This window comes from Marmota monax, unplaced genomic scaffold, assembly GCF_021218885.2.
Source record: "Marmota monax isolate L192 unplaced genomic scaffold, Marmota_monax_Labrador192_F-V1.1 WCK01_AAM20220418_F8-fsc00047, whole genome shotgun sequence".
In the NCBI taxonomy this organism is placed as follows: domain Eukaryota; kingdom Metazoa; phylum Chordata; class Mammalia; order Rodentia; family Sciuridae; genus Marmota; species Marmota monax.
The window spans coordinates 2,522,286-2,535,285 of record NW_026692072.1 but is presented as its reverse complement, the minus strand read 5'-3'; positions in this window follow the sequence as shown (position 1 = coordinate 2,535,285).

Below are 13,000 nucleotides of genomic sequence, written 5' to 3'. Positions count from 1 at the left end.
GTAGTTGGTTTTGAGGTGCACATGTGACCTGCTCTGGCCAATGAAGCATCAGGGAAGTCTCATGGGGATCTCCTAGAAAATATTTTTCTTCCTGAACAAAAGAAAGAGACTTGTGCCAGGCATGGTGGCACACACCTGTAATCCCAGACGCTTGGGAGGCTGAGGCAGGAAAAGTTCAAAGCCAGCCTCAGTAATAGTCAGGTGCTAAGCAACTCAGACTCTCTCTAAATAAAATACAAACAATAGGACTGGGGATATGACTCAATGCTCAGGTACCTCTGAGTTCAATCCCCAGTTACCCCCTCCAAAAACAAAACAAAACAAAACAAAACAAAAACCAAAAAGAGACATGTAAGAAAGAAAGCCCCTCCCCAATTCCTTCCTCTGGCTTTAGAATCTTGTTGTGGGGAGCAAACTGTGAAAGCCATTTGTGACCACGGGGATAATCTAAAGGACTGCAAAGGAGTACTTAGACCACTGACAATATAAGCTTCAGATTTATCCAGTCCAGAACTGTCAGCCTCTGGGCTTTTTGTTATGGGAGATAATAAATCCCTGCAATAAAGCATCTTCCCCACACTCCCCTGACTCTGAGGTTCTAAGATGCCAGCTCCGCTCCTGACATCAGGAAAGTGCCTGTCACCCAGCGCTCAGTATCAGCCATGCATAACCTGACCACGGTGGCCACTTCAGAGATGGACCAGGGACTCCAGCAGAGCCAATGAGGTGCAATGATCCTCACCCCCATTTTTTTTCTGCTGGACCTGAAAGCTGAGAGGAGGTAGCAGCTGGAGCAGCTGGAGCCATTTTGTTATCATCTCGCTGACTTGAAGAGTCAAGAGGAAGAAAATTCTGAAGAAGGGAGACCCAAGAGGGAAAAAAAAAAATAATCGATTCTTGATGAGTTCACAAGTCCTTAATCTACCTGCCTGAGGCCCCAGCCTTTGTTTTTTCAGTTTAATTGAGCTACCCCCCTTTTTTGGGAAGCTATCCTGATAAGACTGTCTGTTACTTGCAAGGAAAATAATTTAAGTGGGTATTCACTATGAAAACCATCCACCAAACAGCCACTTTGATTTAAGGTATCCTGAACTTTTACTCAGAACCTTCATTCCTCATCCAAGTTCATCTGCTCCTATGGATATGCTTGCCACCTCTAATTATATAGTCTAGTCATCAAGAGGCTTGGAAATGGTCTTGGGTTCAAATCCCAATAGTGATCTTCTTATACAGGTCTTTTAAATTTTTGATGTCCTTGGCTTTGACATGTTTAAAATTAGGGCTCTAAGGGCTTCAGCTTTATTGGGTTATTGTGAAGATAAAAGCAGAGAAGACATGGAAAGTGCTTAGCCAGCAGTACCTGACTAGGCTCTCACAAATGCTTGCTATTATTAATAAAAATGTAACCTAGTATGGTAGATAGAGCATTGGCCCCACATGTCCCAGTCCTCAGAACCTATAGATAAGCTGCTATGGGCAAAGGGGAATTAAGGTTACTAGCCAGTTGGCCTTGTAATAGGAAGATTGTACAAGAATGTCCAGTGGGTCCAATGTAATCACAAGAGCTCTTAAAAATGGAAGAGGGAAGCAGAGGAGGTAGCCACAGTGTAAGAAGGACTCCCTCTGCTGTTCCTGACTTTAAGGATGGAAGAAGGAGTTCATGAGCAAGAAACAGATTCTCCCCTGGAGCCTCCAGAGAGAAATGCAGAACCTGGTGACACCTTGACTTTAGCCTGATGAGACCTGCTGCTGAGTAGTTCCCTGATTTGTCCTTGTGACTGACACCACAAAGTCTCAGCTGTGAATAAGAAGGCAGGGCCCTAACATGGAGTTTATGGGGAGCAACCAGGACTTTATAAAAGCCTTTTTGGTAAAGATTATAGACTTTTCCAAAGAGAATTGGAAGATATACGTCATGACAGTAACACAGAAGAGATGTGGAACAGAGATCTGTCTGAAGAAGGAAAGTGACAATAGAATATGGAGTGCTAATTGGTACAAAGACAAGCACAGATGTTTGCCATTCTATCTGAATTTTTGTATCCCCACAAGAATCATACACTGAGACCCTCATGTTCAGTGTGATGGGTTTAGGGGGTGGAAACTTCTGGCGGTGGAAAGGTCAGGAGGGTGGAGCCCTCACAAATGAGATTAGTGCCCTATAAAAAGAAAAACACAAGAACATGTTTCCCCTCTTTGCCATGTGAGCACGTAGCAAGAAGACATCTCTCTGCAACCAGGAAGCGGCTCTTAGCAGGTACTGGATCTACTCATTCCTTGATCTTGGACTTCCCAGGCCCCTGAGCTGTGAGAAATCAATTCCCACTGATATCTACCCAGTCTGTGGTGATTTGTCAGAGTAGCCTAGACTGCTGTTTCTGACAAGATGGAGGAGGAGGGAGGTCATGAGCAAGAAACAGATTCTCCCCTGGAGCCTCCAGAAAGGAATGCAGCCCTGGTGACACCTTGACTTTAGCCTGATGAGACCTGCTGGCATAGGAACCTCGGTTCCTACAGTGGAAATCTCAAGGTTAGAATGGACTGGCTCCTTTGTGTAAGGGGCTCAGGGAGATGGAGGGGGGGATCAGTTCTAGCAGCAGGGGACTACCAGAAGGGGACAGGGAGGACAAAAGCCACACCTCCTAGGTGACAACCCAAGAGCTGACTTGGCTGCTCCTCTTTACATAGTAATGTCCTCAATTTTCATCATGACCTTTTGAAAGATATTATTAGGTCTCCTTTACAGAGGAAGAAATGAAGACTCATAGAAATTAGTTTGGATATGTTGACACAATAACTAAATGATGAAATGAAATTTTTAGTTAGCTAATTAAATTTACTTTTTTTTTTTTTTTTTTTTTTTTGCCAACAAAGAAACGCAAATCCTCCCTGTATCTGGGCAGTGTTGACTTAGTTGTTTCAATGTTCTTTTTATACTGTCTGTCTAACATTTTAAATTATTTGGAGGCCAGAGCTGTCTGGGCTGATTTACTCAGAACAGTGCACCAAGATGCTTAATGCTTAATACTATATTTCATCAAATCTCCGATGTCATCAGTTGGAATATGTACCACCATTCCATACAGCACTAAGAAAGAAAAAATGCTAGGTATTGTAAGACTTCCTGATTTTAGAGATGTCAAAATGTGAAAAAATATGTATCTTAGAGTCCATAAAATAGAGTAGAAAAAAATTTTTTTGATGATGATGTTGATGAAGTGTCAAATCTCCATTTGCTGGTTCACTTCCAGGTTTACTTATGATTTAGGTGTCCTCCGTGTTACCCCAGACAGTTTTAAAATGTCTCAACTAAGTTCCCTTTGGACAATTCCTTTGAAGTTTTGTATTGTTCAAATCATGGTGTTTTTCATAAGTATATCCACAAGTATTAGTAATGATATATACCATTTATTATGCACTGGACACTAAGCTAAGTGCATTAAATGTCTCTCTTGATTTCTCCTGGCCTTCTTATGAATAACTAGGTGTTTACCATTGTCATATACACACAATACATTTGAGGCTCCTAGAAGTTTAGCTACTTGTCCAAGGCCACCAGTCAGCAAAGAGTAGTTACGACACTTGAGTTTCTGTGTGGAACTTTAGTGTTTGTGTCCTTAGTCACTCTTTCAACAAAAGACAGAAAAATCAAGGAGAAAATAAAGGCTCTTATTTCCTTTAATTTTTTTTTCCAGACCATAACCCTTTTGATCATATAATTAATGTATTTTTTTCCTTATTCTTTCTGAGCTACTTATCCTGTTATCCCTCCCAAAGTGTTTTTACCTCCCGGTACTTATTTGTTCTTATTCTTTTACAAATCTGTCTCCAGAATTTTAATCATTCTTGGCTCGCTTCTCTGACAGCCTAACCAGAGATGTGTGCTGCAATTGCAGTCAAGAAGTGCCCTGAAAACTTAAAAAAAAAAAAAAAAAAAAAAAAAACCAACAACAACCAAAAAACCATGCTTTTATAGTCCATCTGATCTATACAGGAAATTAGAAAACACCACATACTTAACTGGAAAAATACTTGAAGTGAAATGAAAAGTGAGATTTACTGTTATTTAGATTTTGATTAAAAAATGTTTATCCCTTATCTAAGGCTCGGGGACACTGGAAATGAAGGAGCCTGAATGTTCACTTTAGAGAACTTTAATGATCTTCTCTTATTTTGTTATATTACTGTTTCCTAAGCCTGTGGTCAAATGCAATAGCTTTATTAAAGCTGTGACTCAGTTAAAAAGAGGAGTGAATTTTTCTGCCATAGGAGTGCTGGTGAGGGATGTGAGAACAGGATGGAGCTGTTGGGCAAAGAATCCTTCAACAAATGCAGGATGGACATCGGTGGCTCCCTTGCTGGGGGATATTCTTCCCCTAGGAGCTTTCTCGGAAGGAGTCACTGCTAAACAGCCCAGGGTTATTTTGCCTCTGGTCCAGTTGGAAAAGGAAAACCAAAAACCAAACAAAACAGAAAGGAGGGGCTAGGTTCAAGTTTGGACCCAGGATAACGTTTGTTTATGTCTTGTCCCAAATTCTTACATGGCACAGATAACGATGAATGCTCACATTGTCAAGCTGTCACAGTGGACCAGCCGCTGCTCCGAGCCTGACCCATTTCTTCCATCACTTAATCCTATAAAGAATCCCAAGAAGCGGATATGATTATCTCTTCCATTTTAAAGATGAGGAAATGGAGGCAGAGAGAGTAACTTACCCAACTGTACATAAGAGGTGGAGCCAGGATCTAAACCCCTATTTTGATTCCAGGGCCCATGCATACAGCCCTGATATTATGTGGCTAAATACCCACCTCTTTTTTCCAGCAGGTCATGTGCCCCCGTGGCTACTTAGGAGTGGGGGAGGGAGAGGCTTTCTGAGAACAAGAAATTCAATCTGAAAAAAAAGAGGGATTTGGAAGGAAATTGTTGTGGGGCCTCCTAACTGAAGCAGGGCTGGCTCCCTTTGAAGGGAGAGAAATGAAGCAATTTCAAAGAGTCGGGAAAGGTTAGAGGTCAAGACTAAGCCACTGTAGCTAAGCGTTGCAGAAAGGCAAGCCTGTCATTGCTAAAGTGACAAAATAGAATATCAGGACACATTCAAAACAACCTCACATAATTACTATGGAAATTAACTGTTGCTATTTCTGAGACATTTTTACCGGCTGTGTGCGGGACATATGACATCATGAACAATTACTGATGAAATAGAGGATGAGGAATTAAGACTTGGCTAGGTTGCTTAACCTCTCTTCCAGGTTACTCAGCCTCAGTTCCTTCATTTATAAAATGGAAATACTAATAGCATCTACCTCTTAGTGTTCTTGCAAGGATTAAATGATGGTAATGTTTGGCACCAAAGCACCTTACACAGAAAGTGCCCAATATATGTTAATTCTCCCTTTTCCCTTCCTGCCAGTTCCACCTGCTATAAAACTGGGTTCCATTTGTCTAGAGGGAAATACATTATTTACCCATGAAGATGGACTTTGAATACCAATCATTTAATGCATATTTATTGAGCATTCTCCCTATCCCAAGGAGGAATGCTACGTGCTGGAGATACAGGGTTATGTTCTTTGGGCCTTATACAGCTTGCAGTCTGGTGGAAGTTGAGCACTGAAAAGAATTAAGTCCAAAATAAAAATATAAGATGCAACAGAAATATGTAGCAGGGAGTCAGATGTATACTAGGAGTTCAGAAAATATCCCTCTGAGGAAGGAACTGGTTAATGACTGCTTTCGGGGTGAATGTCAGGTGGTTGAGGGGGTAGGCACCCAAGAGCAAGAGAGCCCCAGCATAAGGGAATGAATTAATGTCAGGACTTGGTGTCAATGCAGAACAAGGCATGGGAAAGAGCCCAAAGTAAAGATGGTCCACCTCAACTGGACCTAGAGAACCAGGGCTGATTGTTGGTGTTGGGTGAAGTCAGAGTAAGAGCCAGAGGCAGGATTACAGAGGTTTTAAGCTCTGTTGCTGAAACCAGTTCCTCAAGTGAGACCCAGAATTTAGCTGTAGTCTCATGGCACCACGGAATTTTAGACATTAGGCCCCAGAACTGTGGAATTCTTGTGCGAGTCTTTATATTACTCTACTTTGTCAGGATTCATTAGCAAAAACAAAGTACACTCCATGTATTCTAAGAGTGAAGGCTGATGATACAGGGAATTCCAAACTTGGGTTAAGGAAGGTAGCTGGGGGATTGAAAGTCAGAGAAGCAACTCTGACCCTCTGGTCCAGCAGCCCCAAAGAAAGGGACTGTTGAGGATCTGCTAGAAGCCACTGGGATCTCACACCTTCCCATGCCTCTGCTTTGTAACCACAGAAGAAAACGGCTTCTCCTGTCCTGCCTTCCAAATATCACACTGAGGACTTGTGATCGGCTCATCTTGAGTCTGAAACCATGCAGTGGGGGAGGTGGGGGGGGGGGGTCAGGAAAGCCTGGCTTCTCCTGTGTAAGGCAGAGGGAGAGAGAGAAAGCAAAACATGCCACAGTAGAGAAATGTAACGTGCTTTTATCAAGCCTAAGACACACCAACATCTGACGTACTCCTAAGGGGGAACAATGCTGCCAATTAAGCCAACGCCACATTTTTCTATCAACAGTCAGACACGTCCCCATTTCACAGATGTAAAAAAGGTGTGTATGCATGTTGGGGGAGGTGTCTCTGACAACTGGTAAAAACAAACCAGCAAACAAAAAAAAAACAACAATGATTTTTTCTTTCTGATTTCTTACATTCCAAAAGAATGTTCACCTTTGGGAAACTGAGGCAGTCCTAGAGCCTGGAGCCTGACTTCTTGTCAGCACTGAGAAGCCACCTTGGAATGGGAGCAAAAAGGCCTGTCTTGCTTCTGCCCTGTGTTGTCTGACTTTGTTGTTGTTGTCTTCAGTGCTGGGGATCAAAACCAGGGCCTCACACATACTAGGTAAGTGCACTTCCACTGAGTTCCAACCACAAAGAGGCTGCAAGGAAACTGTAGTTTCTAATGGAATAAAGAGTCACCCTTGCTTGCTTACAAGACAACCTTAAGGTTTTTTAAACTGTGTGTGTGTGTGTGTGCGCACACACACACACATGCTGTGAAGTATATCACACAAACAGAAATGTAGACAATAATTTCATTAAAAAATGGAGCATCACCAGCATCACCCAAAGCCCCCTCTTGTGTCTGTGGCCAAAGTTCTTTCCCTTTTTCCCTAAAGGCAGTCATTACCCTGACTACAGTCACCGCAGATTAGCATGGCCTACTTTTAAACTGAGTACAAACAGAATCATTCAATATGCCCCCATTTGGGGGCCTGACTTTCTTCCTCCACATTTCTTGCAAGATTCTCCGTTGTGTCCATTGTTCATTCATCCTCATTGCTCTAGATTATTCCATTGTAATGTTGGGCATTTGGGCAATTTCCAGTTTAGGGCTATAATGAATGGATCTATTATGAACATTCTGGTATGTGTCTTTGTGAAAATAGGGGCACGTTTCTGTTGGGTGTAGTCCTACTGAATGTATATTTGGCTTTAGGAAAAACTGTGTAGCCTCTCTTAGGGATCACAACAGCATTGCTCAGGAGCTTCTTCAGAGAAACTTCCAGACAAAGACTTGAACCCTGGAAATATTCCATGGAGAAGAAAATGACTCTCATAACAGCATATGAGGAAAGATGGAGCAGACACATTCTCTCCAGGAAGAGTATGGAGCTGGTGAATCTACTGCTGCTCAGTTGCAGTGGAAGAACTTTTGGGAGGGTCACTTCTTTCTCTGCCTCATATAGGCCCCTGGTTACCTGGGCAGATCCAAAGTTATTAGCTCCAGCAACCTCTATATACACCGTTGGATTTTGCATCCATGGCAACACATGTTTTACATACCATTTTATTTCAAACAATGGGAAATTAAACATTTGATGTGAAGCAATGTCAGGTTTCAAGTTGGAGGGTGGGGGAGGGCTTAAGACTGTCTCCAAGTGGCACCTTGTCAGGCGGAATGCCTAATGCAATGCACTTAAGGAAAGGTGTTGATAGAAAGTCCCTCTGTTCTGCAGTGTGCATAAAAATGTTTCTCACTGCCCGTTTCCCTCAGCCCTCCCTGCCTTCGCATACTGATTGCATCTCAGGATGCAAAACACATGCATGCACACACACACACACACATATACTCATACACACACACACTCATACATGCACTCACACATGCAAACATCAGTTCTAGGAATGAAGCAGAAATATGTTTTTTTTTAAAAATCCACCTATCTTTAGAACACAGGACTTTTCTTTTGGTGGCTCACTAGCAGGAACAGGGTGGTAGGTACTCACCAAATATTTGGTTAATAAATAAATGATTGAATGCAGCCTCGAACTCCTCAGCAGAGGAAGGGTGACATTGGGGACTATGTTTCGTTTTGCACACCTTATTATGACTCTTAATGACTTAATTCTGTGATTATCTTTATGTCCTAATAAAAGCGCTTTTAACAATTAAGGGTTGTCTCTCTGAAGTTGTATTTTAAATTAATTAGGCTGTGTATTTAACAGCCTCTACTGTCTGTCGACATGCACAGGAGTGGCGGGTGGAGGGGTAGGGTCCTGTTTACAGTGACAGTTGCTGCCTATCTCTTTGGTGTTGTTTGCTTTTTATTTTTCTTTTTGTTTTCTTTACCTATCAACATCAGAAAAGAAGGATGACAGGCTGGTGGAACTGCCAGGACAAGAAATCAACTTCAATGGTGAAAAGTAAACAAATAGTATGGTCTTTCCTTTTTGTCTCCCTTCATGTCGAAGTCGCAGGCATCTGTCTCAGGCACAGAGCAGCCGCCGCTTTATGGGCGCAACAGATAGGAAGCCACGCTCTCTTCTTGGCAGCATTTGGTGGAGAAGCAGAAGGTCTCAACTCCTTGTTACTTGCAAGGCGTGTTCCATTTTGGGATGGGTTTTTGTTTATCTGATAAACACACATAAACACACAGGCACCCACCAACGCGTGAATGCCTGGTATTTAGAAAGTGAAGTCTGGCAGGTGGAAATGAGCCTCTTTGACACATCTCTATTTATTGTGTTATTTCACCAACAAAGGCTCACATGCTAACTAGCTTTGTGAATAATTTGTGGATGGGAATGTGGTCATTTTTCTAAGTCAGTTGGTGGGCTCAGTTCATTGCACTCCCCACCTAAAAATAAATTCTCTGGCTGACTGTGAACATACCGATACTTGCTGCAAGTGAAGCAAACTTATGGGCACCATTAAAGTGCCAGGGCATTGGAAAATAACAGTGAAGTGAATGCTGATTTGCATTTATGTCATAAAATAACTTGTCACCTTCAATTTATCACAGTAATTGGTACCAGAGGAGAATGTGTGATGCTTATACTTGGTTCAAAGCCACCTTTCCTCACCTCCCAATCTCTGCCTCTCCCTCTCCTGAATTAGGAGTGGGTGCACCTCTAAGGAGAAACAGTCTCAGCCCCATTCCATAGCACTGGAATTTGGGAAATGAGATGCATCACTGTATTCAAAGAAATTAAATAAGAATGCCTAATGTACAATGTATGTTTAAGACAGGCATCACCTGACTGCTATTAAATCTCACAATGCAATGAATTGTGTGCTATTATTGTTCCCATATCACACATGAAGAAACCGAGGCACAGAAAAGTGAAGTAACTTGGCTAAACTCATATACCAGAATGTGCTAGAGACAGGATTTGTGACCAGGAGATGACACCCCAGAGGCTATGAGCTTAAACACTATGCTGAATTGCCAGTTTAGACAGTAATACACATCCTAATATAAATATTGAGAGTGTCACCACCTGGGAGTACCTCTTCAATATCTTCAAATCTATTTTTTTAAAAAAGAACTTAGTGGGAATGATACATGATTACCTTTTTCTAACCAAGAAAAAGACCTTTCCAATGATAAGTAAGTTATTCCAACCAGGGTTAGAAAAATAACCAGTGGTCTGGGGTTATCACCAGTGCAGTGGAAGGATGGTTTTCTCAATTATAGAGTGTTTTGGATCCTATGATTCTATTTATATAAGTCAACCAAAGCCACACATGACAGATAGTTGCATCTTTATTAGGGAAATTCTCCTGGTCTCTCTTCATTTAGCTATTCTCAGAGCAGACAGTATATTTTAGTTCTATGAATTGCAAGTTGTCTCCTACTGATGAATTCTAGCATATTTCTCAGGTCTCTCATGTTTCAGAGAGAGGACAATTTGGCTTCATCTGACTGTCTGCCATAGGAACACCCTGAACAAGGGGTACTTGTTCAGGCACATTGGGGCATGTAAATTGTAGTGCATTTAATGATAGGCAGATCAAGGTTTGACTCTTCTTTCTACCACTGCAATGGAACCTGGCCAACTTACTCTACCTCTCTGAACTTTGATTTCCTCCTTTGTCAAAAGAAACTGATGACACCTCCTGGAAGAATCAGTAAGGCAAGACAAATGTGCACATTCAGCTGACATTTGTAGGGCACATGTTAGATTATAAGTACCCAAAGTGTGTTTCACTGGGTTCATGTTTTGCAAGGACTCTGACTACATACACTGTGCTAGGTGTCTTTAAAAATATAGTAAAATATGAAGAACATAAATTTTACCATTTCAACTATTTTTAAATGTACAGTTCAGTGGCATTAAGTATGTTCACATTATTGGACAACCACCACTAACACCCCTCTCGGGAACATTTTCATCATCCCAAACTGAAGCTCTGAATTTATTAACCCATTAACCAATAAAGCCCCATTTTCCCCATCTCCCTTCTCTGGCAACCACCATTCTACCTTCTGTCTCTCTGAGTTTGACTACTCTGTGTTACTTCATGTGGGTGGAGTCACACAATCTAGGCTGAGCATCCCGAACCCAAAGATCCAAAATATGAAATGTTTCAAAATCTGAAACTGTTTGAGTGCCAACAGGATGCCACCTGTGGAGAATTCCATGCCACAAAACTTTATTTCATGCTCAAAATTGCTTAAAATATTGTATAAAATTACCTTCAGGCTATGTATATGAAACATAAATGAATTTCATTTTTGCTTTTTGGTCCTATCCCCAAGATATCTCATTACATGCATGAGAACATTCACTCCAAAATCCATTTCTGGTCCCAAGCATTAACAGATAAGGAATACCCAACCCACATTTGTCTTTTTGCATCTGGCTTATTTAACTTAGCATAAAGTCTTCAAGATTCACTCATGTTGTAACATGTGTCAAGAAGTCACTCCTTCTTAGTGCTGAATTATATTCTGCCTTGTATGTATGGTTTATCCATTTATGTCTTGGTGGGATTTGGATTATTTCCATCTTTTGGCTATGGTGAATAATACTGCTATAGGTATTGGTGTGCAAATATCTATTCAAGTCCTGTTTTCAGTTCTTTGGGGGATATGTCCAGATGTGGGATTGTTGATCATATGGTAATTCTGTGTTTAATTTTTTTATGTTTAATTGTCTCAGGCGGAGTGTCTTTTGTATATCATATTTGGAGTAGAAGGGATCTTGAGAGGTACTCTGGGGATTCTCAGGTGTTCCTGCAGGACTGCCCCATCATCAGTCCCCTAATTGGGTCAAAGACCTATAAGGCAGCTCTATAAAAACAAGCTACTCAGTCAACTCTTTAGGCTCTCTCTAATGATTGCCTCTCCTCCTCAGTTACAGGTGACAGATTGCCAAAGGAGAAAGTAATCTCAAAGATATTAGTATGCAAGCCAGAACGGAGAGCAATATGGCTTAAAACTGTTTCTCCGCTGTTTTGCTATGGATATGTGTCTGAATATGGCACTTATCCCACCCCCAGCCCACCTCCTTCTCTCTCTCTCTGCTGGAAGAGCTAAGGCAGACACATTGGGATGTGTTAACCCTTACAGAATCAGCATCAATGACTTCCTTAAAGTATTTGATGTTTCAGTAGCCCTGCCTCTGAGCAGTAAGTTAGCCGGGAAGCTGCCAGTCACTTGATGACGTCAATTGTTCCGTAACTGACAGACACTGAAAAGTCTCATTATCACCAATAACTGGAGCACCTCATCCATATCTCACCTGTCAAGGCAGTCATATTGGGTCGTGTATGGATCTGGCAAAAGCTGGCTGTAGCTTTATACACAAGGTGAATCCTGCATTTCGGTGATATACCTCACCCACCTAGCCCGGTCCCCAGAGGGGAGTTACAGAAGATCAGATGTAACCACAATTCAGAAGCCAAACTCATTCTTTTGATGTTACTTTTAACCTGTTGCTGATCTTAGCAAAAAAAGGAGAGTATTTTGGAGAAAGATGTGGTGTGGACTTTGTAGATAAGGAACAAGTGGCAGGAGGTTAGGAGAGAGCCCTCGAAACTGAAAAATTGCAGTTGGCCCTTCAGTGGTCACTTGGCAGAGTCATCATCCTGAGTGGCCCAGGCAGGGCTTTCTAGGAAAATCACTTTTGGCTGCAGTATTCGGGGGCCTGCTTGGAGAGAGAAGTCACTGGGTGTGGCATGAAGATCATGGGTTTTGGCAGCAGATGAACTGAGGTTTGCATCAGCCCTAATTAACTCTGTCACACGGGACAAGTTTCTTAACCTTTCTCTTTCTGGTTTTCCATCAATGAAATAAAGAGGGTTTAAAAAAATTCACCTTGCGTTGGTTACTTATTAGTTGTATTGGCTTTGGTAGATCAGCTTTCAATGAGCCTTAGTTTCTTGATCTCCAAAATGGGCAGGACAACTCCTCTCTGTAAAGGAGTGTTCTGAGGATGAGATAAACTATAAATGGCGCTCAGTAGGTACTTGATAATTGTTAGAGATGACTGTTTTAAGGTATCTCCCATCCTTTTCACGATAGTCGGGACACAAATGATAAGAATGTACATACAGAAATTAAAATTTAGATTCAAATAGAAAACATCTGTGTTGAATTTACCTGAGGACATTGTTACGGTCATTTCTGCCAGGATGTTTGAGTCTGATACCACCTCTCACAGCTCAGAAGGCAGAAACCTTGC